This window comes from Octodon degus, unplaced genomic scaffold (assembly GCF_000260255.1).
Source record: "Octodon degus isolate 3935 unplaced genomic scaffold, OctDeg1.0 scaffold00043, whole genome shotgun sequence".
NCBI lineage: Eukaryota > Metazoa > Chordata > Mammalia > Rodentia > Octodontidae > Octodon > Octodon degus.
The window spans coordinates 9,420,878-9,443,632 of NW_004524619.1; the positions used below are offsets into that span (position 1 = coordinate 9,420,878).

General features: G+C 40.5%; 1 protein-coding gene across 1 annotated transcript in view; it reads left to right on the forward strand.

Annotated features, from left to right (window-relative positions):
• Chdh (choline dehydrogenase) overlaps positions 1-22,755 on the forward strand; it is a 33,619-nt gene that overhangs the window by 2,999 nt on the left and 7,865 nt on the right. The window contains exons 2-3 of the mRNA XM_004631685.2: positions 7,231-7,238; positions 10,791-10,800. The gene's annotated coding sequence lies outside the window, so the exon portion shown is untranslated. The remainder of the gene's footprint in view (positions 1-7,230; positions 7,239-10,790; positions 10,801-22,755) is intronic.

The following is a 22,755-nucleotide window of genomic DNA, read 5'->3' on the forward strand; positions in this document are numbered from 1 at the left end:
TGTGGGGGAAGAACTAGGGATTGAACTCAGTTCCCTGCGCTTGCCAGGGAAGTGCTTATTCTACTTAGCCATCTCCCCAGCCCCTTAATAACCTGTTTTGAAACTGTCTCATTGCTATTTGTTTCTCAATAAAATTAATTTTAAAAAAAGAAAAAAGAAGCATATTCAACAGAGCAACTATTTAAATACACTGGTGTATAAATCCATCTGCAGATGTACAAGCCTGTAAAATCTTGAATTTGGCTTGGAATTAATATTTGTTTAAACTCACGGTATTCGACTACTATCTTATATCTTTTCCAAGTCTCTTCTTTTGGATATACCAGCCATTTCATGTCATTGAATTGCTAGTACAAATCTAGTACACAGTGCTAGCTTTGAGGAACTGTGGATTGGCCTGAGTGTGTGACATTATACCAAACACGCTGGCAGGGAAAACATATTTGTAAAGGTGAAAGGAACATCTGGGGAAACATCTTTATAAGTACAGATATGCAAACTGCAGATTCACTGCAAGGTTTTAAAGAGATGAAGTGTTCAAACAACCAACCCTCAAAGAGAAATACAAGAATTAGTACACTTACTAAAATTATCAACAAATCTTCCAATGTTTCATATGATATCAGAAATAAAATCCCAATCGCAATCAAGTTTATTGTAATGGGAAATCTAGAAAGGTAGCCTGATACATATATATGTGCTGCAAACAAATTGCTTTAAGAACAGAACATCAGAGATGATTAAAAAAATGAGGAGTACTTCTGCATTGTACGGTACATTGTTTATTATAAATGCATCCTAAAGATAATAATGATTGATTCTTGTTTGGAAGAATAGATGATAAGACATACAAAATTTAAAATAATACTCTTGATGTGTTGGGTGATGATATTGATAAGAAAGAAAACCTAAATTAAAAAGCACAAATTTTTACTACAATAGCTTGTAGCTTTCAAGGCTCAGCACCATTTTAAAGACAAAATAAGAGATTTAATATATCTAACTTAGAAAAGAAATGGAGTTTGAATTAAAAAATGCTAACTGTAAGAATGAATGGGAAGTTAGGATATATGAAGATGCAGAGATGTGGTGCCTAAGATCTCCATTTTAATAATAGAGAATATAATCTTCTGAATGAGTGGAACTAATTATGTTGCTGAAGTGACTGAAGTGTTTATCTGGAAAGATAATCTTGGATGTCACCTACCTAAATATGATACACACGCCTGAATGCAGGGAAGATAGGACCCTGGGAAATAAGACAAGATTAAAGAAGGAGGTTAAAGACTATCTTCAGAGATATAATATGAAGAAATAAAAATTTAATGTACTCCAATCATCTAAGATTAAAAAAAAATTGTAAGATGAGAATAAAACAAGGAGTTTCTGACCTTGGGCAGGGCTAGGAAATTCACCCAGGAAATGTGGAAGATCATTGTGAGTTCAAACATCACCACAGCCACCAAGGGAAAGGAAGTGGATTTATCCTGACGGCAACGGCCATGGCCTGCATTCCCTTTAAATCATGCGTCCAATTTAATGCCTCCCCAATGTCAGTAAAAATCACTTATTCAATGTCAGCAGACATGACGTACCCTTTATTTAAATAATTTAAGAAACATCTTTTAAAATTAAAGATCTTAAAAGACAGACTTAAACATAGGAGAGGTCAATATGAAATACTACCATTTTCCTTAAATTTGTTTTAAATTGTCCCAATCATCCACATACCCTACACTCTTTATACGAATGTTGATTGCAATACTAGGCCAATAAACAGTACATTGTTAAAATGATATTTTCTCATCCTTTGTTTAAACCCCTAGTCAATGGTTGCTATGATCATGAGATTTAAGGTATTCTAATAAAGGAAAAGAAAATTACTCTAGAAGCAAATTAGTTCCAACGGTATTGAGGTATTCTTAAATAATTAGCTGTCTTTGATTTGAGAAGTAAAAAAGTTAGATTTTTGACATTTATAAATTTTTTACAAACTAAATATTAAAACTAAGTTGTAAAAGAATATTTGAAATAGTTCATCTAAATAAACAATCTACCCCATAAAAAGAAACTAATAATGACAGACAATAAAGAAGGTAATCATTTTATTTTAATGACTTGGCTTCATATTTGGCCTAAAACCCTTGTTTGTTATTGCTCTTAAACCTGAAGTGAAGTTGAGAACTTATTGATTTAGTTAATTATTTAGTTATTTTTGTTTTCCTGGAGACTAACTGCATCAGGTCTTCAACTATACCCCCAACTCCTTTCTCATTTTATTGTGAGGCAGGATATTGCTGTTACTTAAACTGACTTCAAATCTGTGGTTCCCCTGCCTCAATCTCCCAAGTACTAGGGGTCACAAGTGTGCACCACATCTAGAAAAGTAACTTAAAAATCATCTCTCGATTATAGTTACTATATCATTGTGCTGACAATGAAACACATATAAAATGACATATAAAACACAGTAAGATAATAGTGAAGTGTGGATGCCTGCATGAAATCCAGTTTGAACTTTACTTATCCTTACTTCTTACATATAAATAAAATGCAATGAACTCAAGTAAAAATGCTTCAGAGCGCCAGTCTATGGAACTTTCTTAATCATTAGGCATAATCACTATATTTTGAGGGTTTAAATAGCATTGGCTGCAACAAAAAGTTGGCAGGAAAAGCTCAATAAAAGGCTAATGGTTGTGAAGAAAAAAATAATGTTAATCTTAAAAATTATTAAATTCAAACAAATGCCAGATTCTCAGAGAAAATTCTATTCTTAATACCATTTACCTTTATTTCTCAACACTGAATCCCCAAATGCTGCAACTAATAAGGTTTACATTTTTATGATGTACAATCCGCCCTTCCTCTCTTCTTCCCTCCTTCTTCCCATAAAAAAAAAACAAAAAAAAAACAGTAGACAAAACGGAAAATTAAGGGAACTTCATTTCTGAAATCTAAATAATGCCTAGGGAGCACTGGAACTAAATAATGTCCAAAAGAGTTCTCTCTCTCTCTCTTCCTGTCTCTCTCTCTCACCCATCCACCCACCCACCCACCCATCCATCCATCCATCCATCCATCCATCCATCCACCTACCTACCCACCCATCCATCTATAACAACAAGAGGCTTATACCAGCTCCACCTCCCTAGTGGGGCCGTTAGGAGTCTCAGAAGAAATAGAAGACAGGAAAGCAAGTGGAAGGGCTTATGATCACTGTGTAAATTCAGGGTCAGGGGAGGCAGGAAAAATAAAAACAAAATAGCGTGGGCCAGTGAGATAGCTCAGTGGACTACGGAGCCTGCATAGGCAAGCTTAGGCAAGCACAGGGGTGGTGGTTTGATCCCAGCCACCACATGGTGCACCAGCCCCACCCCTATGGCAGGCTGAGGGGGTCATAGAGTCTGGGTATGGTAGTGCACCCCTGTAATCGCAGGAATGGGGAGGCTGAAAGCAGGAGGATCACTATGAGTCTGAGCTGTGTAGTGAGATCCTGTAACAACTAAATACATTTTTAAAGATAGCCTAATAGCTCTGTGACACAAATAGACAAAGACCCCTAGATCAGAGCGTCATGACAGTCCCCAAGTTCTGTTGTGGTTACTCAGACATTTGTGGCTCTGCCACATATGTCCTACCAGGACTGTGCTCTGTTCAAGAGTTGTTGACTTGTCCCAGGGTCCAGCCCCCATGTACACACGTGGAATTTTCCACTCCATTCTTTTGCAAATATTAAAGCGCTGGCTGGTCAACAGTAGATTCATTGTCTGCAAGGAGGCAGCTGTGGCTTCCTGCCAGGACCTCTGCAGCTCTGCTGCGGGCTGGGCAGGGAAGGAGCAGTTGGGGTACTTTGGCCCTTGCAACGCCTTCCCCTGCGCCGCTCTAGCTCTGTGGACTCGGCCAGCTAACTTCAATGCCTGCTCCCGCCTTGGTGCCATGCCCAGGGCTTGCACCCTGCAGTTCCCAGTGTGGTTACAGAACTGCACATGTCCTCTCTGCTGCAGGAGGAGGGCCTGCCTAGCTTTCATGACACCCCTTTCAGCTCCTAGATTGAAACTCTGTGAGGTCAGAATCTCTGTGTCCCATTCATGGCTCTGGTCCCTGTCCTGGTCCCTTCGGTACTTCTCATAGGTTGAGATTCTGTTGGGGTTTCACAAATGTCCAGAACCCAGAGGAAGCAGGTACCAGTGTTGCTGTCACTGGGTCCATCGGGCAATGAAGGGATGGAATAGGCCCCATGGGCCCTCAGGACCATCGCAGGCTCTCCCCAGGGGAACGCATTTAGCATGCATCAGGCACATTTAGCAGCATCAGTGACAGGTCTGTTTCATCAGTGAGTGTGAGTTCATCTACTCTTACTATCGGGCATCATTGTAGCATTATGTTTTGTACCTTGTGGAGGAGGAAATGAGATAAGGTAGACCAAACGTGCGGGAGATGGAGGATAGAGCTCAGGCCGTGCTGTGAACATGACACAGTCGTTGTGGGGGTTTTTTTATTTGTGGTTTTTCTTTTTCTGGTACCAGGAATTGAACTCAGGACCTTATGCTTGCAAGGCAGAGACTTCAGCCACTAAGATATATCTCTGACCCACTATGTGCTTCTTTTATTTAGCTTTGTATTTTTAATTCATTCAAATGTGTTCTTAGCTCCTACTTCCTTTTCCCTGCACCAAACCCCCCAAACAGAACAACTATGAATGGGCAATGGTTTCCATTTTGCAAATGAGGAAACTGAGGTCTAGAGAGGCTGAACCCTGGGTGGGCGCACAGTTGTGACTGCAGCCCAGGGATCTGGACCACCAGCAACGTTCTCTTCTGAAGTAGTAGAACTTGCAATTGAACCCTAATACGTGAGACAGATACAAGTGATGGTGCATGCTGGTTTATTTTGTAAATTTTGTAAATGATTTTATTTTGTAAATTTGTATTTGTATTTTCACTTTTTGCTTATCACAGGGAGAACAGTGATACCGTTTTCAGAGCACACTCTAGAAGCCAGGAGCCATGGGAGTTGGTTGATGTCTTAAATCACGGTACTACCTCATCATTTAGGCATGAACTTCAGTGATAGAGTAACTTCCAGCAGCTAGTAAGCAGTGTTCAGATTTTTAAGTACTTCATCATAAAACCTCAGGGTGCACGGAAGGTTTGCAAGGGGAGTGTCTGTGGGCATCTGTGTGAAAGTTGGTTGGCTGCCCGCAGCTGCACAGGGAAGGCCTGACCCAGGCAGCCACTGGCATGTGTCCTGAGCCCTGCTGGCATTTGTTGGGAGTGTCTCAGCTTGCTCTGGCATGGTTATGCAGGCATGAGGATTTGGGGATCAAGTAGGCTTTGCAGAACTCCGCCCCTCTTCCCCGCACTCTTTGTGTAAGAAGTGCTGGAGTCCACACGGCAAACAGCGGCTGGGAAGCCTTGCCCTGGGCTCTCTGACAGTGCACCTATGCTGACCGCCTTGGCATCTCCAGGGGATTCATGTCTGGTTCATAACATTTCAGGCTGTTTGCGTAAAGGACTAGATGTTCTTTTGTAAAATGTTAATCTCTGATGGGGTGATGAAAATTTAAATGAAAACGGAGCTGGTATAATAAAGCTGAAGCTATACAAAACTGAAGCCCAGCATCGTGTAAGATTCAGCAGACAAGGTCACTGTGCCAGCTGGCTCGAAAAACTTCTGAACTCTGACTTCTCATCTGTAACTATCTTTCTTAGACAATCGCAGACAGTGTGTGGGCTGGCTGTGGTCGTGGGATGCACAGTCTCCTGTCACTTCTGGTAGTGAAATGAATATATGTTCAGTGGGGTTTAGAAAACTGGTTACAAGTGGGGCGGGTGGTGCACAGCTGTAAACCCAGCACTCAGGAGGTTGAAGCCGGAAGATCGCTGTGAGTTTGAGGCCACCCTGGGCTACACAAGGGGGTTTAAGGCTAGCCTGCACCAAGAGTAAGACCGTGCTCAAAGAAAAAGAAAATAAACTGGTTAAAAGTGCTTTTGACTGAGGAAGCTGGATAAAGCGTGTATAGAATGCCTGGACAACTGTAGGTTGAAATCCTTCCCCCAGTTCCCCCCACCCTCTACCTCTCACCTTGGTTCTTTCCATCCCTCCTTGCTTAAGGCAATTTTTGATTCCAAACAACCACTATAAAATGCTCTTAATAATGGACATTTGAAACATGTAGCAAATTAGCCAGAGATGCAAGCTTTACATTCCCACCCATGTGGCTTCCATGGAGTCACTCGTGGGTGACCTTGCTTCGCCCAATGCCCTAATGCCCAAGAGGCGTTTAAACCAAATCCCAAATATTGAATATTTTTCCCTCCCAATTTTCATTCTGTATTTCCAGAGGGGTGCCATTAAATAATATAACCACAGGACTGTTTTCTGGCCTGACAAACAATGATTCTCTCTTCCTCAAATTTGCACTCTGTGCCCCCATTCCCAGGATCCAGTTCAGAGCAGCACATGACAGGTGGGTGGTGTCTCTTACTTCTCTTGTAATCGGTAGGTTTCCTCCATGTCTCTTGTTTGTTGCTTACTCGACTTTATTGTCAAAAATTACGCAGTTTTCCTGCCCGGGTTCTGTTAATGATGTCCCCTCTGCATGTCCCTTGGCCTTCCACATTTCTCATGGATGAGAGGTGGGGGTGGGGGTGGGGCGGGATGCGGAAGTGGAGTCAGGTCGGGACTCCCACTCCTTGGCAAGGCTGTTTTGTGCATGGTGCAGGCTTTTCCCACTCAGCGCCTTGGCCGCTCCTGCAGGACGGCCTCCATTCTTAGTCATATACTGTGGATGAGGTCGCTTTGGTGAGGTTCTGCAGATGCTTGCCCCTGTCTTTTACTGTTTTCAGTGGTGCCCAGCGCCTCCTAGTTCTAAGACCACCCTGCACCTGTGAGAGTGCGTTGAGCAGTGGTATGGGGAAGGGCTAGTAGCAGCAGGGATTCTGCTTGGTGCAGCGGTGCATACCTATAATCCCACACTTGGCACGGTGACAAGTGTGAATGCCAAGAAGCCAGGTACGGCGCTGGCCCTGGGTGCCAAGGCTAAAGCAGGAGCAGCACTCTAAGGCTAGCCTGGGCTACATAGTGAGTTTAAGGCTAGCCTGAACTGCATGATGAGCCCCTGTCTCAAAAAATAAAAAGTCCATCTGTAATCCCACCTCTAGGGGGGCTGAGGCAGGAGGAATGCTGTAAGTTTGGGCTTAGCCTGAGCTGCATAGGAAGTTCAAGGCCAGGCTGAACTACATGGCAAGACCCTGGGTCACACAAAACAAAACAAACCAAAACAGAACAAAACACAACAGCAGCAGGGATGCTGCTAGGACACGTTGGTAGGGTCCCTGGGGAGCACAATGGTGGAGCCTTGTCTAGGCTAGTGTCCATGGGATAGCCAGAAGTCAGGGGTTAAGCAGCACTCGCCACAACCTGATAGGTCACTGTCTTTGGTGCCTCGTTTCCAATCTGCCTTCTTCCCCGGGAGTGCATTTTTGTACACGAGTCATGCAGCGCGTGTTCACTGAGTGCTGCTGCGTGCTTTGCTCTGGACACTCCGTTCTCCCCCTTGCCCTGGCGTCTGTAGCTGAGTGAAGCTGGTCACAAGAGCAGTGCTGTGGATGGGACCCACCGGGCGCTGCGGAACTGTGGCATCAGGCGGCCAGTATCCTGGTAGCCTCTGCCGTGTCCCCACGCTGGTGTGAGGAGGGTCTTCAATGCCCTTGCACAGAAAGAGCGGTTCATTTTCTCACTTGGTCTTGCTGCTGCGATGCTGTGCCCCACCCAGGACACTAGCAAGCAAATTCCAGGATCCACTTAAGTCACTTCCCTGACCCACCTCTAGAGAGCATCCTTTGGCCCCACATTTACCCACATGGGCTATTTATCCAGGCCTACTATAGCCTGGAGGGTGGGAGTTCACATCTAGAGGACCCTGTTCTGGGGGACCAGCCTGAGACTCCTCTCTCTGGGCCCTGTCTGCTTGCTCTGGGAGAGGACTTGAGGGAGTGCGGACCCCTCAACAGTGCTCTTTGCTGTACCCCACCTCCAAAACACAGCTGGAATAAAAACAGAGATGTGCTTATGAGGTGCAGCGGTGCTGTGAGGCCACAGAGGCTCTCCTTCCCCGGGCAGAGCCCCACCCAGCTTGGGAACCTCCCCTGTGGTCAAGCCAGCATAGCAGGCCAGGTGAGAAGCGCAGCCACCTGTCCCTACTTCTGTCCCTAGTTCTTCAGTTGAGCTGGCCCCCAGATGGGCAAGCATCCTGTGGCTTCCATCTCTGCAGTTCCTTGGAATGCTTTTCATCATTGCCTTGTCCCGTGGGCACGGTGACAAGTGTGAATGCCAAGGAGAAGCCAGATGCAGCGCTGGCCCTGATGCCAAGGCCAGAGCTGTGAAGTAACTCTCTAAGCTCATGAGGAGCTGAATTCTGCCCCTGGGCCTGCTCAGGCTTTTCCTGCAGCTTCTTGGTCACTGTTAAAATGGATAAATAGGGTCCTTTCAGGCACAGTGGCCACTTTTTAATGGCCACTGTTGGTAGACAGTTAGGCTGTAGTTTTTTGTGCTGTAGACACAAGATAGGTCCTGTGCTTGTTTTCCAGTTATGTGGAGCTCTTGGGGTTATGTTCCTACAACTGGGGTTTCTGGGACAAATGACTACACTTTGAGATCTTGATATGTCTATTACTTTCTGGAAAGGTACGTGTGCTCCCCACCTGTGCCAAAGGCAGAACCATTTTTTTGTTGTTGTTGTGCTTGATGCCTCCTAAGGCTGAAGGAGGTCCTAGGCATCATTCAGCTTGCAGGGCCTGGGCAAGAGTACTTGGCTTCTCTTTGGAGTTTGCCTTCTCTTCTTAGATGAGCACTGAAAGCTCAGACTTCAGTGGCCCAGAGGGTCTGACTTTACTATAACACACTGCGCTGAGCAAAGGCTGGAAGAGAAACGTGAGCACTCATATGTATGCACCCGAGAAAGAGGGAGGAAGGAAATGCTGTTAGGAATCCTGTTTAAAGGTCCCTTTGAGAAAGGATCTCTGTTGGCAGGATTTACAAGGGAATAAATTTAATACAGGACACATAATTTATAGGACTGTTTTATAATATTCACCAAAAAGTCAAATGCAGAAGAGTATAGATCAGTCCATGCACTGGAGACCCAAAGAAGCCAGCTGAGTGCTTGGATCCCTCAGCAAGAGTCCAGCTGGAGGCCAGAGCCCATGGCAGTGTCCTGCACAAATCTAGCTGAAGACCTGGAGCCCAAGGCATGTCCCCCATGAGTCCGGCTGGAGGCCCAGAGCCCATAGCAATGCCTCATGCAAATCTGTATCAAGGATCTTCCCTGGGAAGGCCCAAAGGTCAGTGGTGGAAGCTACAAGGGGCTCCTGAAATGTTGAATCAGCTCTTTGTTCTGGTCCCAGTTCTTCTGCAACCTAACACTGTCCAAACTATGCAACTTGTCACATGCTGAACACTGCAAAAAGAAAATCTATCTTGTCACAGAAGATAGTTTCTGGCCATAGAATTCATCTTCAACTACTGATTTAAGAATTAGAAATGAGAATTGTGTTGAAAATGTAAACTAGTGCAATCTCTATGGAAAAATCAGTGTGAAGATTCCTCAAAAAACTGAAAATGGAAGTTCCATTTGATCCAGCTACCCATCTTCTGACTATCTCCGCAAAAGAGTTAACGACATATTTCAGTGGTACAGCATACCCTTATTATAGCAGCACACAACTCACAATTATTTATTTACTTATTTTTGTGTGTGTGTGGCCTGCTCAGCCCCTCCTGGGGGCGGAGCTTGTGTGGCATGTGGTGCTGCAGATTAAACCGCGGTCCCTGCATGTTTGCCTAAGCTTGCCTAAGCAGGTGCTTTAGACTGCTGAGTTATCTCGCTGGCCCTCACAATATTTAAATCTTGGAAATGACCGATGAGTGGATAAAGAACATGTGGTGTATATGCACAATGGAGTGCAACTGCATATAAAATTGAGTGATTTGTAGGGAAACAAATGCACCGTCAGACCATAATGCCAGGTGAAATAAATCAGAAAGAGAAGAGTATCATCTATGTATCTATCCATCATCTATTTCACATAGTTTATCTTTTCTTTCATTTTACTGATATATTTTGAATATACATATTGATAGCATTCATCATACAGAGTTTGATATATTTTGGTTCTTTTTTTCCCAATACCCTCTCTTCCCTTCAACCTCTCTCCCCCTTCTTAATTCCATTTTCCCCCTTTATTCCCCTCTTTTGTTCTTTTCCCTGTCCCTACTCCCTAGTTTCTGTTTCCATTTGAACATCTTCTTCCTGTTTTGCAATATCTATTATACACTGTGGTCTTCCTTCACCCTTTTGGCTTCTCACACCATAGAGAAGATGAGATATTTGAACATGTGGGTCTGATTTATTCCACTGAAGAGTACGGTCTCAAGATGCATCCCTTTCCCTAGAAATGTCTCAAGCTTACTCTTCTTTGTGGCTAAGAAGTACGCCATTGTATAAAAAACACATCTTCTTTACACACTGATCAGTTGGTGGGCACTTGTGCTGTTCCCAAGATTTAGCTATTAAAAGCTGTGAGCTGTAAACATGGGTGTGCATATGTCTCTGTGATATGATGCTTTTAATTTTTTTCTGGAAGATACCTAGGAGGGGAAAAGCTGGGTCGAATGGACTCAGTTTTAGTTTTTTTTTTTAAGGACTCTCTTCTCTCTACTGACTTCCAGTGGTTGCCCCAGTCTACACTCCCACCAACAGTGGAAAGGGTTAACTTTTCTCCACAGCCCCTCCAGCATTTGTTATTAGTTGATTTTTTTGATAACAACCAATCTTTCTGGGGCAAGATGGAATTACAGTATTATTTTAATTTGCATCTCTCAAATGTTGAACTTTTTTATACATTTATTTGCTGTTTCTACTTCTCCATTTGAGAAGTGTCTATTCATATCATGTGTCCATTTCTTTATTTGGTTTTTAAATTTGGGGGTGGTCCTGATTTTTTTAGTTCTTTACATAGTCTAGATAGTTTTTTGTTTGTTTTTTGGCGGAACCAGGGATTGAACTCAAGCCCTTGTGCTTGCCAGGGAAGCACTTACTCCACTGAGATTTTTAAAAATTAACTTTATTGGTACATTTTAGTTATACATAAGAACATTCATCATAGGGAATTTTAGTTTAGTACGTAGTGAGAGAAATAGTTCCAGGTTTAGTCTTTAGTACCTATGAAACCAGTTTCTCCAGCATCACTTATTAAAGAGGCTGTCTGTCTTCCAATGAAGGTGTTTGGCCCCTTTGTCAAAGATGAGTGTGTCTGGAGTTACGTCTCTGTCTTCTAGTCTGGATTCCATTCACTTTGGTCTGTTTTGTTGTTGCTGTCTTGGCAGTATTATCTTGTTTCTACCATACCTTTGCAGTAAAATTACAAGTAGAGATTGCGATGCTCCCACGTTGCCTTTCTTTCTTTCTTTCTTTTTTTTCAGAACTGGGGATTGAACTCAGGCTCTTGAGCTTGCCAGAGAAGCACTTATCCACTGAGCCATCTCCCCAGCTGCCTTTGTTTTTTCAAAATTAGTTTTGCTATTTTAGGTATTTTTTGGCTCCAAATGAGCTTTCAGATTATTTTCTCTAATTCTGGGAGATATGATATTGGTATTTTGGTCAAGTTGCATTAAATCTGTATAATAATATTGGATATGACCATTTTCATTATAGCTTCATCCTATCCAAGAAAAAAAGAATCTTTCCAGTTTCTGATATACTCTTTTTTAAAAATAATTTTATTGAGAAATAGCAATGAGACAGTTTCAAAACCGATTACTAGCAGCTTCAATAATTAGTACATTACATATTGTTGTCTTAGTGGTTATTCATTGTACAAGATGCAGACATGATATCCTGTCCACAAACACTATTAGAGCAAATCTCTGTATTCACTGAATTAAGAGAATGCGGCTGTATATCTATCCTATTTTGAATATACAGATACCAAATGGTTGTTCATTTGTATCCCCTTTTTTTGTTTAGTTTTGTCAGAGATGGGTATTCCATTGCCATTTAAATATTGTAGGTGCGTGAATTCAACAAAATGCTCCAATATAGTCCAGTAGTCTGTAATGGTAGTGGGTTTTCTGTAAGACTGGCAATGTCAGAAGTTGTTGGCTTGAGTCAGCCTATTAATATGGCTTTACTTTTTATACTTTGTTTTTATACTTTTCTGCTGGATGGCTAAGACCAAGATAAAGCAAGACCTTCTTAACAAGAAATGTAGCTTTTGTATCTGGTAAGGTCAGTCAGATCCCCTCTGGACTTATCCTGAAACCCCATACCGCAGTTTGTAGATCCTTTGTCAGTGTCAGCCATGTGGATGAGTCACGGCCATTGCTTGACCAATTTGCTGTCTGTGAAAGCCTGAGAGAATGTTTTCTCTCCATGTGACTCTCCTTAGGCACACTCTACATCGTCGATCACTTTCCTCTGTGGCCCCATAATCTCCTTGATCAGAAAATTTGGGACATCACTGAGTTACAGGATGTTACAGTACAGGTTCTCTTATGTCCTGAGTCCTCACTAACTTTAAAAGGCTAGGGCCAAAATGTTGGCTGACCTTGCAGCCCTTCTTTTTCTCTAATTTTTGGTCTGTAAACAAGTTGTTAACCCTCCAGAAGAGAAGCTTCTTATTACCCTACAATATAGGCAGTTGAGCTTAGCCTCACTATCTGTCTGAATATAAAATATCTTAGGCATGGAACAGGTATTTTCCATCCAGTATTGATATGTTAAACTTTAAGTTCCTACAGAATATGAAGAAAAAATTTAAAAAATGGATATTAAGAATAAACAGTTACATATTTTTACACAGAAATTTAGAAATCTAATCATATACAGCATCATAGCAGGACAGTCCTGTGACATTTTTTTTTCTTGTCTCTTGTTTTCATTTATTGCATTTTTTTAAAACAAACATTTACTTGAGAGACAGTATGGCAATAATTGGTATGTCATGACAAGCAGTACGTATTTAGAAGACCAGAATGACAAGCATTCCAAGCATGACCCTAGTATTACACATTGCTATCTTCAGTGCAGTTGCTTAGTTCACAGGTATCAGTATATATAGCTAGTCAGGGTGAGAATCCTACCAATTAACTGCTAGTTTCAGAAACCTGCTGAAGATCCTCAGGATCATTGCCTTGACCATCTTGTACATATAAATGTATGGCTTGCCCCTGTCATGTTTCCTAGCTTTTCTCCTTGCCCTCTCTTCGTTGTCTGATCCTCAAGTTCTCACTTTCCTTTTAATTGTGTTATACCATTCTATTTTATTTCTTCTTTTGAGATGTTATACTAGGGAGACTATACGATATTTGCACATGTGGTTCTGGTTTATTTCACTTATTAGTATATCTTCAAGTGGCATCCACTTCAATATGAAGGCTTCTAGTTTATCATTCTTTATAGCTGAGTAATACTCCATTGTATAAAAATATGATGTCTTTTTCATCCATTCTTCAGGTGACAGGCATCTTGGTTGTTTCCAAGATTTGGCTGTCACAAAATTGTGCTGCTATAAACATAGGTACACATATATCACTGATTTGCTATTTTTGGTTCCTCCCAGAAAATTCCCAGTAGGGGGATAGCTGGTTTGAATGGGATTTCCAGTCCTAGTTTTTTAAGGAGTCTCCATGCTGATTTCCATAATGGTTGTACCAGTCTACATTCCCACCAGCAGTAGAAAAGGTTACTTTTTCCCCACAGCCTCTCCATCACTTATTGATTGATTTCTTTATGATAGCCATTCTATCTGGGGTGAGATGGTATCTCAGTATTGTTTTAATTTGCATTTCACAGGTGGATAGTGATGTGGAACATTTTTTCATATATTTATTTGCTTCTTTAATTTCATCCTCTGAGAAGTATGTGTTCATCTCGAATGCCGATTTCTGGATTGGGTCTTTAAATTTTGGGGCCCTAATGTTTTTTAGTTCTTTATAAATTCTAAAGAGCAGACCTTTGTCTGAGTGCTTATTAGTCAAGATTTTTTTGAAATTTGTGGGTTGTCTTTTCACTTTGTTGGTAATTTCTTTTTGTTGTTTATTCCATTTTCATTGCACTGTGGTCAGATAATATGCTTGGGATAATTTCTATTTTCTTGCACATACTTAAGCATGACCTGCAGACTAGTATGTGATCTACTTTTAAAAATGACCATATGCAGCTGAAAAAAATGTGTATTCAGCTGTGTTTGGGTGGAACACTCTGTATATGTCCACCAAGTCCATTTGTTACAAGCTCTGGTTCAGTTTTTTTTTTTTTAATTTTTTTTTTAACATTTATTTAGTGTGTGTGTGTGTGTGTGTGTGTGTGTGGCCAGCTCAGCCCACCAGGGGGCGGGGCTGGCTGGCATGTGGTGCTGGGGGATTGAACCGCGGTTCCTGTGCTTTGCCAAGCTTGTTCCAAGTAGGTGCTTTAGACCACTGAGCCATCTCTCCAGCCCTCTGGTTCAGTTCTGCTACTTCTTTGCTAAGTTTTTGTCTGGTTGATCTATCTTTTTGAGATAAGTGGGTGTTAAGGTCTCCTGTTAAGATTGTGGTATTGGATATTACATTTTTCATGTCCATTAAGTTTTGTCTTATATAGTTGAGTGCTCCCATGTTTGGTGCATACATATTTAAGAGTGTTACATCTTCCTTTTGGATTTTTCCCCTAAGCAGTATATAGTGGCCTTCTTTATTTCATTTGATCATTCTTGATTTGAAGTTGAGACTCTCTGAGAACAGGATTGCTACCCCTTTTTTTCTGAGGTGCTGGGGCATGTAGTATTGTTTTCCATCCTTTGACTTTCAGCCTATGAATTTCTTTACGAGTCAAGTGTGTTTCGTGTACATAGCATATTGTTGGATTTTGTTTCCTAATCCACTGTGCCAGTCTGTTTCTTTTAAGTGGTGAATTGAGTCCATTTACATTGATAGTTATAATTGAGATGTATAGACTTACGATTGACATGTTATTTACTTGCTGTTGTTTATTCCTTTTTCTCCTGTGTTTGTTTGCCATATTTAGTGGGTTCCCTTTGTTCTTGTTCATGGATTTCTGATCAATTTGCTCCCTCTCTAGAACATCTTTTAGTAGTCTGTGTAGGGTTGGCTCTTGTCATCATGAAATTCTTTAGCTGTTCTTTGTCATGGGAGTGTTTCACTTCTCCATCAAACTTGAAAGAGTTTTGCAGGGTATAGTAGTCTGGGCTGGAATTTGTTTTCCTAGAGGACCTGAAGTACTCTGCTCCATGCTCTTCTTGACTTCATGATTTGTGAAGAGAAGTCTGCCATTATTCTGATGAGTTTTCCTTTAAGTGTGATCTGCTTCTTTTCTCTAGCAGCTTTTTGTGTATTGTTCTAGGTAGTTTTTTGAGGAATAGCTGGTAATCTTTTTTTCTCATTCTGTGGGTTGTCTTGTCACTCTGTTGCTGCTTTCTTTTTAATATGAGAAAAGCTTTTTAATATAATGAGATACCAGTTATTGATTCTTTCTACTATTTCCTGTGTGACTGAGGCTTTATTCATAGAGTCTTTGCCTGCACCTATGTCTTCAAGAGTTATATGTAGTCTCTTTTCCAGCAGATTTAGTGCTTATGCTTTAATATTTAGATCCTTGATCCATTTCTATTTTAGTTTACTGAATGGTGAGAGATTCAAGGCTAGTTTTAATCTTTTAGCATGTGGAAAGCCAGTTTCCCCACCAGTATATTTTTTTCCTGTATTTAATACAGGGTCTACAGGGTGTACAGGGTCTCACTACATAGATCCGACTCATAGTGATTCTCCTGTTTTCAGCCTCCCAAGAGCTGGGATTACAGGTGCGCACCACCACGCCCAGTCTCAGTTGCTGCTTCAGCGTGCCCTGTGGGGGGGACCAGCACGACATGCCAGGGATTGAACCCCAGCCACTGCCCACCGTCATTTATTAAAGCGGCTTTCTTTCATGGAAGGCATTTGGCCCCTTTGTCAAAGATAAGGCAGCTGAATGTGTTTGGAGTTGTGGGTACATCTTCTAATCTATTCCATTGATCCTCAGTTCTGGGTTTATTTTCCCCCAGTACCATGCTGGTTTGTTTGTTTGTTTGTTTGTTTGTTTTGTTTTGTTTTTTTAAACACAGTAGCTTTGTAATATAATTTCAAATTCAGAGATTGTGATGCCCCTACCTTACCTTAGTTGTTCAGAATTGCTTTAGCTATTCTAGGTCTCTTCTGGTTCCAAATGAATTTTAGGATTGTTTTCTCTAATTCTGTGAGATATACTATTGGTATTTTGCTTAAGATTGCATTGAATCTGTATTACAGTTTGGGAAGTATGGCCATTTTCACTACATTTGTTCTGTCCATGCAAGAACAGGGGACATCCTTCCCTTTTTCATCTCCTTTTTCAGAATACTGCCATTTTAGGGCCAGGGAGATAGCTCAGTAGAATAAGTGCTTCCCTGGCAAGTGCAAGGGCCTGAGTTCAATCCTTAGTTCCATCAAGAAAAAAAAAAAAAAAAAAAGCAAGCAAGCTGCCATTTTCAATGCAAAAGTCTTTTCCTTCTTTGTTAGATTGATTCCTAAGTATTTCTTTTTTTCTTTTTTTTTTTTTTGATGCTATTGTAAAAGGTGTTTCCTTAATTTCTCTCTCAGTGAGATTACTATTTGTGTATAGGAACACTATTGATTTTTGAGCATTGACTTTGCTGCTATTATGCCACTGTTATTAAATGTAGGTTTTTAAATGAGTTTTGGGGGTCTTCTGTGTAGACCATCACGTCATCTGCAAATAATGATAATTTCACTTCTTCCTTTCCTGTTGTTATTCATTTCTTTCTCTTACCTAATTGCTCTAGCTTGTATTTCTAGCACTATATTGAATTGGAGTGGTGATAGTAGGTATTGTCTTGCTCTGCAATTTATAGTGAAAGCTTTCCACTTTTGCACATGTAGTATGATCTTTGTTGTTAGTTTGTCATAGATGGCTTTTATTAGATTGATTAAGGACCCTCTATTCCAATTTTTTGTAGGGGTTTTATCATAAATGGGTATTAGACATTGTCAATTTTTTTTTTTTTTTTGCTTCTATTGAGATAATCATGTGTTTTTTTCCTTTGCTCTGTTGACATGGTGTCTTACATTCGTTGATTTGGACATATTGAAGCACCCCTGCATCCTGGGATAACTTCTACTTGGTTATAGTATATAATGTTCTTGATGATTTGTTGAATTCTTTTTGCTAGTATTTTATTGAGGACTTCTGTACCTATGTTTATTAAGCAGATTGGCCTATAGTTATCTTTTTCATTGGCTCTTTCTCTGGTTTTGATATCAGGGTAATGTTTGCTTCCAGGAATGAGTTTGGGAATATTGCTATCCTTTCAATTTCATTAAACAGTTTAAGGAGTAGTGACATTAGATCTTTTCTAATGTTTTTATAAAATTCAACAGTGAACCCATCAGACTCTGAGCCTTTCTTTCTTTGTAGATTTTTAATCACTTCTTTAATTTCACTGACTGATACTGGGTTATTTAGAATTTTTATATCATCTTGATTCAGCTTTGGTAATTTATATGTATCTAGGAATCTATTTTCCATGTTATTTGCATTGTGATTTCACCCCTTTAATTTCTAATTGCCTGGATTTGAATCTTCTTCCTTTTTGTTTTTGTTTTTTTTTATAAAGTTGGCTAAAGGTTTGTCTGTTTAATCTTTCAAAGAATCAGCTCTTCAATTAATTGATCCCTTGTTTTCTTAGTCTCAATTGCATTAATTTTTCCTCTTTATAATTTCCTCCCTCGTGCATGTTTTGGGTTTAACTTCCTCTTTTTCTAGAAGCTTGACGTTCAACACTTGTTCTGTTTTTCTGATGTGGGAAGTCACTGCTGTAAGTTTTCCTCACAGGACCGCTTTCATTGTGCCCTACAATTTCCAGTATGTTGTATTGTCATTACCATTTAATTATAGAAACTGTATAATTTTTTTTAATTTCATCTATGACTCATTGGTTGTTCTGGAGCACATTAATTTCCATGTGTTTATGCAATTTTTGTGGTTTACTTTGCTACTGAATTTCAGTTTCACTGCATTATAATTTGATAGTATGCATAGAATAATTTTAATCCCTTTGCACTTAAGAATGTTCTGTGGATCTTTTGTCCCATGTACATCTGAGAAAAATGTTTATTCTATTGTTGGGTATAACAACCTGTAGATACATAATAAAGTCCATTTGTTTAAAGGTTTGATTCACCTCTGATATTTTTCATTGATTTTTTTTCTATCTAGTTGATCTATTTGTGACTATGGGGTATTCAGGTCCTATGTTACAATGGTACTGATGCTTATTTGAGTTTCCATATCCATTAATGCTGGTATTTGGTGCATGTAGGCTTGTTATCTCTTCCTTTTGGATAGTTACAAGTATGTAGTGACCTTTGTCTTTTCTTATCAGTCTTAAATTCACTTTGTCTGCAAATAGAATAGTTACTCCTGCTTTTTTCTGGGTTCCTATTGCGTAGAATATTGTTTTCCAACCTTTGAATTTTAGCCTATGAATTTTTCAGTTAAATGTGTTTCTTGTATGCAGCATATTGTTAGACCTTGTTTCTTTTTTCTTTTTTGGCAGAACCAGGGATTGAACTCAGGCCCTTGCGCTTGCCAGGGAAGCACTTTCTACTGAGCCACCTCCCTGGCCCTAGACCTTGTTTTTTGATCCATTCTGCTGATCTCTTTTCTTTTGATTGATAAGTTGAGACTATTCATATTGATGGTTTCAACTGATATTGAAAAGGAAAAGCTGTACAAAAGAATTTTCTTAAAGCTTTGTCCTTTTAGAAACTGTCTAGCTCTATAACTGCTTCCTGGTTCTGTAATTACTTTCTTGACCTCTGTAACCCCAAAAGAGTAACTGAACATGAAGGATGTCTGATTGTACCAAACTCCATGACCATTAATTTAGTATTGCAACTGATGACCATCAGCGTAGCCTTGTAAGCTAATCACCTTGTTAGCTGATCACCCTGGTAGCTAATCAGAAGAAAATTGCCAGGCTGTTCTGTCTTGCCTTTGTCTTATTGTTATGCATTATATAAAAGCTGTAGACCATCAGAGATTGGAGCTGATGTTTTGGGATTGAGCTGTGATTCCAGCCAGTGCCTGTTGACATAGAATAAGTCTGCTTCCAAATTCTGGATGTCATTTCAGTGTTTTTCTTAGCTGTCGCTATATGTATCAACTTATCCTTGTCATATTATTTTCCTATTGTTGGTTCTCTTTTCCTTAATTACTTGTCTTGCCTAATGAATTTATTATACTGGGATTCATGGAACTGTTTTCTTTTTCCAGAATTCCCTTCAGAACTTTTTGGACTGGTGGTTTGGTAGTCATGAAGTTTTAGGTGTTCTTTATCATAGAAGTATGTTACTTCTCCATTAATTTTAAAAGATAAAATTTGTGGGGCACATAGATCTGGGTTGGAAATTTTTTTAAGGCTAAAAATAATTCATTCCAAGCTCTCCTTGACTTAAGAGTTGGTATTGAGACATCTGCAGAGATTCTGATGGCTTTCTTTATAGGTGAATTGTTTCTTTGTTCTAACAGCTTTTAAGAGTATCTTTGTGTTGAATTTCTGGAATCTTGACTGCTATGTGCCTTGAGTATTTTTCTGATTATACATTATTGGAGTTTGGTTATAGATTATTTAGCTGTATGTCAGATTCTTCTTCCATACTTGGGAAATTTTCTGCCTTTACTTTTGTTAATAGGTTTTGTGTCCTTTGTGCTGTTTTATGATTTTTCATTGATTCTCATCAATCTTATTCTTCTTTACATATCTAGTAGCTGTTACATTTTTTTTTTGGTAGTTCCTTGCTATTTTTAAGAAATCTTTCATTTGATGCTCGCTAACTGCAAACTGACCTTCCAGATCTGGAATCTTTTTCTCACCTTGGTTTATTCTGCTCCATATACTTTCAGCAGCATTTAGAATCTCATTGATATCAGTTTAAATCTGTTTCATGCAATCCAGTTCTTCTTTCTGTTGGTCATTTATGGTTTCCATCACTTTCCTAAGATCCTCTATTTTCTTTAAATCTAGATCTACTCTAGATCCATTAACCATGTCCTTTTTTATAGTTACCATCTCTTCAGTTACTTATGAAATTATTTTGATTTGTTTTTTTCTTTTTTTATGTATTTGGTACAGAGTCTCACTACACAGCTTGGACTCGTAGTGATCCTCTGGTTTTCAGCCTTCCCAGCACTGGGATTATAGGCATGTGCCACTATGCCTGGTCTTGGTGGCAGCTCAGAGTGCCTGACACTGAGCAGGGCTGACACGGCATGTGTGCCAGGGCTTGAACCCCAGACCCTGCGCTTGCCTAAGCAGGCACTTAGTCTGCTCAGCTATCGTGCCAGCCCTCTGATTTGTTTTTTCTAGAGACTCATTCATCTGCTTTTCTACTGCTGCTGCTACCCTTTCAGAAAGTTCCGCTAGGTGGTATTTGATTTTGTCTACCTCATGCTTCCTGGGTTTGCTGTGGACAAGCTGGAGGTTGAGTTGCATCTTTCTTCCATGTCTTCCTTCACATTTCCTATTTTTCAAATTTGTTTTCTGTGTTGATGTTTGCAAGTTGCTTATGATAGATAGCTTTATTCATAGTTCTGAGACTTCCTTAGGAAGTGACTACATTTCAGAGATGTCTTCTAGGTGGAGCTGGCTTTTGGCTTTGGAGTTTGTCCCCAGATCCTGCTTCTTCAGTTTATTCAGGATGAAAGCTTGATGCCTGTTTGGCCTAGCTCCTGGAGTATGGTATTGCTTATGACACCCCCACCTCGGTATTGCATGCAATTGCGTCATCTTGGCGAAAGTAGTACAGTGAGCGCTAACAGAAGCATCAAAACACTCTAGAAAATGACAAGCTGTGATAACTATTTGCCCCCTTAGGTGGGCTACAGTTACACAATTTAGTTATATAACAAGATCTAAAAGATGTCAGAAAATTATATGCAGTAGATATCCCCTGAATAGAGCAACTTTATCCTCAAAAGAGAAAATTTTAAAGGGATAAAAAGGAAAAACAGAGAAATTAAAGAAGAGAAAGAGATTCGAAGCAGGGCTGAAGGACAAGGGAAGATTATCCAAACCTTAGGAAACTGGTGAAGAAGACAGGAGCAAAGAAAGAAGGAAAGAAGAAAAGCAGTAACAAGACAAAACCTCTCAAATCAATGTTCACACTTGTGCAAAAACAAAAACAATCAGGAAAAAAGAAAAAGAAGGCAAAATGCGGGGGGGGGGGGATTCTCTGATTTCAAGAATGTGGTTATCTTCTGGGGCCTACAGTTTCAGAGTAGTGTCCAATTCAGCACATGTCTCCAGTGTCACTGGTAGGCAGAGCCAAGATCTGTGCCAGAGGACCCCAGCAAGCCTGCACTAGGAATAAGGCATGATGCCAGTTGGGTTGCATTCACCTTCACTGAAGTCGTGGCCTCTTGTTGTGGAGTTGGGGTCTGAGGGTGATTTTCAGCCTGCAACACTCTGAGTTTCTCTTGCTGGCCTAACCTCAGTTCCCTGGCCCTAGATGTTTGCCAAGCTTGTGCCTTCCCTAGTTACTGGGATCCCAACCTATGGCTGCTCTGAGCCCAGGGTTCACTTGGCCCCTTTATAAATGCCATCTGGTAAGCTCCTCCCTCAGGGTATACTTGGAATGGAGTCACTTGTCAGCCATTGCGGCGCACAGCACCCACTTCTCTGTTCCCTGGTGAACAGAGGTTGGTGGAGTCCCTCACGCGCACTGTGCGCCTCTGGATCACACCCTTCTCCCTCCTGCTGCAAGCCAGGAGTCAGGGAGAAAAGTACTGCTTGCCACCACCTTTTTCTGGGTTGAGACCTCTTCACTTTCCTTGTGGCTCCAATTCTCCCTTCAGATCCTTGCTGGGTCCCAGAGATCTGCCTCCTTCCTTCTTTTGTTGTTATATTCCAGTGTCTGGATTCTGAATCTCAGAGAGGCTGATTGCTGCTGTTCACTGCTCTGCCATCTTCCGGGAAGTCACAAGAATTATATCCTGCACAGCACCGCTCCTGGATCTCATATCTCAGTCTCTCTTTATGAACTTTTATTTTTCTTAGACTTTTTCCTTAGCTAAAAGTTAATGAACTTTCTTGTGTGTGTGTGTGTGTGTGTTTTTTATTATTGAAGAGCCAGAATTTTTCTTTCTCTATTATTTTATAAAAACAAAATTTTGCCAACACTTCTGGGTTGTTTTTTTTTTCCTGTGTATATCTTTTTTTAAAAATTTTATGGAATAGGGCTGGAGAGATGGCTCAGTGGTCTAAAGCACCTACTGAAACAAGCTTGGCAAAGCACAGGGACCACGGTTCGATCCCCAGCACCACATGCCAGCCAGCCCCGCCCCCTGGTGGGCTGAGCTGGCCACACACACAATAAATAAATGTAATAAATAAAAATAAATATTTAAAAAAAAATTTTATGGAATAAAAGTAAATTTTCATAACAAAATAATAGAACAATACTAGTTAATACATTACATGTTGCCATTATAAAGTAGTTGCTCCGAGTATGAGATATGGGCATAATTCTCTAATTGATATTAGCACAAACCTTCCTTTTTAATGACCTAAGAGACATGAATAGTATAACTGACTTTTTCATTTTCCCCTACTATCCTTTCCCCCTTCACCTGTCCTAGTTCCTTTTATACTTTTGAAC